Genomic DNA, 5,206 nt, shown 5'->3' with positions numbered 1-5,206 from the left:
GGCTCCGACAAAAGGCCGGGCGGGGCGGCCCCAGCTCCCGGCGGCCGCTGAGGGCGGGCGCGAAGGGCGGGAAGCGGCAGCGGCCCCTCAGCGCGGGGGCGGGGGCGCCGCCTAGCGGAGCTCGCGGGGCACGGCCCGGGCACAGCCCGGCCGGAGAGAGCGGCGGCCGCGGGGCCATCGGCGGGGCCATCGGCGGGGCCATCGGCGGGGCCATCGGCGGGGCCATCGGCGGGGCCATCGGCGGGGCCATCGGGGCCATCAGCGCTATCGGCGGGGCCATCGGGGCCATCGGCGGGGCCATCGGCGGGGCCATCGGCGGGGCTTGCTCGTAGCCCGTGGACGCCAGAGAGGTCTCGGGGCAGCCCAGGGGCCCGGGCGGGTTGGCGATGTCGCCGTGGTCGCCGGCCGGGGGCAGCACAGCGGGACTTTGGCCGTCGCGGGGAAGGCAGGAGAGGTCTGAGGGGAAGGGGAGGTCCCGCCTGTACAGGGAATAACTGGGGGAGCCCAGTCCTCCTGTGGGAAAAATGAGTATTTTATGATTGGCTTTTCGCAAATATTCAAATGATTATTATATGTGTTATGTCAGAAAGTTATGCTGTATTAATTTTCTTAAGTAATGTGTTAAATCTAGTTTTAGGTTATAACGTAATGTTAAAATAGAAGCTATGCTATGTGAGATACTTTTTTTTTTTTAAAGAAAGGACTTGCAGCGAGATAGCAGCCACAGGACACCTAAATCTTTCAGAGAAAGAGAATTTATTGCTTTCCTATCAGAGGAAACGAACTTCTTCCTGCCTGCTCAGCCCTGAAGATGCCGTCAGGATTCAGAGGAAGAAGTTGACACTGAACAGACTCCTTGGTTTGAATGGAATTTATGCATCGACACTGAACAGACTCCTTGGTTTGAATGGAATTTATGCATCACGTATGACGTGTATGAATATGCAATAGGTTATTGTTTTTAAGGGTTAATCCTCTGGTAAAGTGTGTCTTTTTTCAGGCTTATTTTGCCAGAAAAAGGTACCCAGATGTCCGTAACTCTTTATTTGTATTGTCTCATATTGTCCTAATCCAAATTATCCAAGTTATTATTACTCTACTTATACTGCTCTTTTTCTAACCATTTTATTACTATGAAACTTTTAAAAATTCAAAAAACAAGTGATTGGCGTTTTTCACATCCTGTGACCCCCCAGTGTTGTAAATGCCTCCCCCAGAAACATCAGTACATGGGATGTTGTGTCTTGGGCACTGTGTGAAAAACACCAATAACTTGTTTTTAAAATTTTCAACTTTTCATAGTAATTAAATTGTTATAAAAACAGTAATATAATTAAAGTAATAAAAATTTGGACAATTAGGATTTAGGAGAATACGAGACAATAAGAACAAAGAGTTACGGATGTCCAAGTACCTTTTTCTGGGCAAAAGCATTGTGATGGTTGGTGGCCATGGAAAGCTGCCCTGGGCCCCTTGCTCAGGGCTGGTGTCAGTGCCCAGAGCCAGAGGGGATCCCTTGCTGGGGCTGTGCCATGGCCACCTGCCCTGTGCCACGCTGGCCGCTCAGGCACCAGGAACCAGCAGCCAAGGGCACTGCCAGGGCCAAAGGCCAGGTCAGCCAGACAGAAAGGGGCAGGGCTGGGCACTGTTTCCATGGCAACCGGCACTGGGGAGGACACCTGGGTCACCTGGCCTGGCAGTTGCCATGGAAAGCCCTGGCAGGCACTGAGGGCACAGCCCCTGGCACTGAGACACTGCTGGGCCGGGTGCTGAGCACAGCGCTGAGCACGCAGAGATGGTTTTGTTCTTGCTGAGCTGCAGCACAGCCAAGGCCTGTCCTGCCCCTCGTCCAGCCACGCTGGGGAGGGGCTGGGGCTGCGGGGGAGCTTGGCAGGGGACACAGCCAGGACAGGTGACCCCAGCTGACCCCGGGCACAGCCCAGACCAGAGCACATCATGCTCAGGGTATGAAGGGGGGGAACAAGGAGGAAGGGGGGAATTTTGGAGGGAGGCTTTTTGCCTTCCCAGCTAACACTTAGGCAAGAGGGGGCCCTGTTTCACCAGTGGGCAGGGTCACTACCAAAGACACAGACACCAACTGAAGGAATTGTGGCATTTATATCATGCACAGCTGCAAAGAATTACAAAAGGATAAGCTCAGCAAAGCACATCATCATTAGCAAAGAATTACAAAAGAAGCTCAGCAATCCTTCAGAACTCATCATTACATTTTGATGACTAACCCCTTGGTCAAACACTAGAGGTGTTTGTGGCAGACAAAGATTCTGGCTGACTATCAAGGTACACCTAACAGACATCAGTAGTACCTCAGTGACACCATTCTTCATTCTTTTTTCTCAATCTCATTGGAGTTAGAAACAAGAATTCTGTTGTCCATGGAGCTGGCACCTTTTTAATTCCAGAATAATGCCCCCAGGCCCTTTGCTGTTCAGCTTTACCATGTTGTCTGGGGCTAACAAGGCCTGGGGGCCCTTTCCCCTCTGGCTGGAAGGGGCTGGGTCCCAGTCCCTGAGGGGCACCCAGGCTCCTGGATGCAATTCCTGTGCAAGTCCCTCAGTGTCACAGCAGCCTTCCCATGGAGCCCCGTGGATCAGAGCATTTGCCAAAGGGGCCCTTGGGGCAAACAGGGAGATTTGGTCTGGCAACATGTGTAAAACAATATCCTGTCAGATCTACTTGTTTCTCACACACAATCCTTGGCTGCAGGGACACATTCCCATTGTTCCTGCCCAGCTTTCAGGACTCCGAGTTGTCTTTCCCAGGAGCTGCTCCTTCAGCTGCCTCGGGAGGGCCATTTGGCCTCCGGACCCACACTCTGGCTCCATTATTAGGACTGCTGCATCCAAACCCTTTATCTCCACAAACGGTGGTGATTGCAGCTGGAGCTCCTTTTTTCACAATCGTTCTCAATATTGCAATATCAATAATTGTGCTACCCTGTCATGGGGTTGAATAATCCAATCCTGGTCACTATTGTTTAACAGAATTACTGTAATTTCTGCTTGATATTCTGCATCAATTCCTCCTGCCATGACATGAACACTTTGCAAGGCCAAGCTCCAAGGGAGCAGTTACCAAAGCAAAGTGTCCTGGAGATATCTGAATTCCTGTTTCAGTACTGATGGCTCTCATTGGTTTTGAATTTCTCCTCATCAATTCCAATGCATGAAGGCCCAGCCCTGCAGCCTCTGGGCTGGCCCTGCCAGGGGCCATCACAGCCAGAACAATTTCCCAGGCAGTCCAAGTCTCACTGCCCATGGTTGGATTTGCAAATTGGGGGCAGCCGTGCACAGCCAGGGGGTTTCCATTTCCCCTGTGGGCCATTGTTCAGGGCATGGAGCACATCTGGGAGATGGGTTCTCCATGGGCAAAGGTTCCCATCTCCTCATTTTTTCAACTGCTCTTTTAACAACCCCTTCACCCGTTCAACCAATCCTGCAGCTTGTGCATAGTCTGGTACATGAAAAACCCTGCAGGCTTCATCCCTGTATTTTTCACAGCAACAGACAAAGCCCTCTGCATCGCAGTATCAGCAAACCCTGGGAAAATAGCCAATTTCCTCCCTTCCTCCTTTTTTCATTGTCTACAATCTCACAAAGTTGACCACTGACAGTAGGGTCCTGGCCAATCCTGTTCTGTAGGGTATTTAGTGTTACATCCCTGAGCAGCCAAAGCTACCAAATTAGTATTGTCAGCACTATTTCACATTATTATTATCTTATATGTAGACAGTGATATAGAAATATAGATAGATACATATAGATATATGTCTATATATATCTATATTTCTATCTATATATAGACATAGATAGAAATATAGATATATATATAGACATATATATATATATATAAATCTATAAATATATATTAAGGTCGTATTATCCTATAAATATGTATATAGTTATTTATCACATTGATATTTCCCTGGGACAAATACATCAGAGCTCAAATTAAAACCTTCTTCTCTTGCTCCATGTGGGAGCATTCCAACAATAATTGTTCCTTCTGAAGCTGCTGTTTCCAATGGACTCTTAACAAATTCATCTTTGTCTGCCCAAACCCACAAGTCCTTTTCCTTTTCCATGTGCAGTTTTTGGATGCATTTGAAGACATCCAGGGCTGCAGCTTCTTTTACCCGACTGCCCCACTGCTCCCATGGGGCTCCCACCTCAGCCCACTCCAGAGCCAGGGAACTCCAGGGAAGGGCTTCCCATCTGGGAATTTCTGATGGCACTGATGCCTCACATTGACATTGAACAAGTGACATTTGGTTGGGATCTGGCCAGACTGGGCCAGTTTGGTTTGACCAGTGGCCAAAGTCAGCACCAAAGACACAGACTCCAACTGAAGGAATCAGTGTCATTTCCTGCAGTTCAGAGCAGCAAAGAATCACAAAAGGAGCAGCTCAGCAATGCACCCAATCATCCCCACCAAAGATTGCCTGCAGTGGTTAAGAAAGATGCAGCAGCATTTACCCTCAGCCTTTCCCATCCCCCAGATGCACACAGCAGCTGGGGAAGCTGTCACAGCCAAGGGCTGCAGAGCCACTCCTGGGCACTGGCAATTCCTGCAGGTGCCTCCAGCCCCAGCTGAGGCTCCAAGCCCGCTGGGAGAGGGCCCAGCTCTGACAGTGCTGCATGAACAAACTGACAGCACTGCTAGTGTGCCAACACCTGCTTTCATCCTCCTCTTGGCTCCCTCCCAAAGCCTGGCCAGGCCTCAAGGAGGAGCCAAGGCAGCTGACTTTGATCCTTCAGCCCCACACAAGGCCAGATGTCAGATTTCATGGCCTTCTCTGGCTTCTAAATACACAAAGGTCCATCCATGTTTCACTAAGGAGTGGCTACATCTATCACAGTGCTAATGACCATGCATATCTCATCAGGGAGCAGATACAAAGATAACCCTTGCTTGGAAGGTTCCTCCAGAGGCCACCTTTGGCTCAGGGCCTGCTGTCCAGGCCTCACTCAGGGCTGCTGTCCAGGCCTTGGCACTTCAGGGACGTGCTTTAGTGCTGGGCTTGGCACTGCTGGCTGAGTGGCTGCACTGGGTGAGCTCAGAGGGCTTTTCCAACAGAAAGGATTCTGTGATTCCATGATGATATCCGCTGCATTCAGCTGGGGCTATTTTAGCAGCATTACTTTGCTCCAGAAGTTCCCTCTTGCCCAGCTCCTGTGGCCTGTGG

This window comes from Agelaius phoeniceus, chromosome 11 (genome assembly GCF_051311805.1).
Source record: "Agelaius phoeniceus isolate bAgePho1 chromosome 11, bAgePho1.hap1, whole genome shotgun sequence".
Classification (NCBI taxonomy): domain Eukaryota; kingdom Metazoa; phylum Chordata; class Aves; order Passeriformes; family Icteridae; genus Agelaius; species Agelaius phoeniceus.
Note: the sequence above shows the minus strand (reverse complement) of the source record.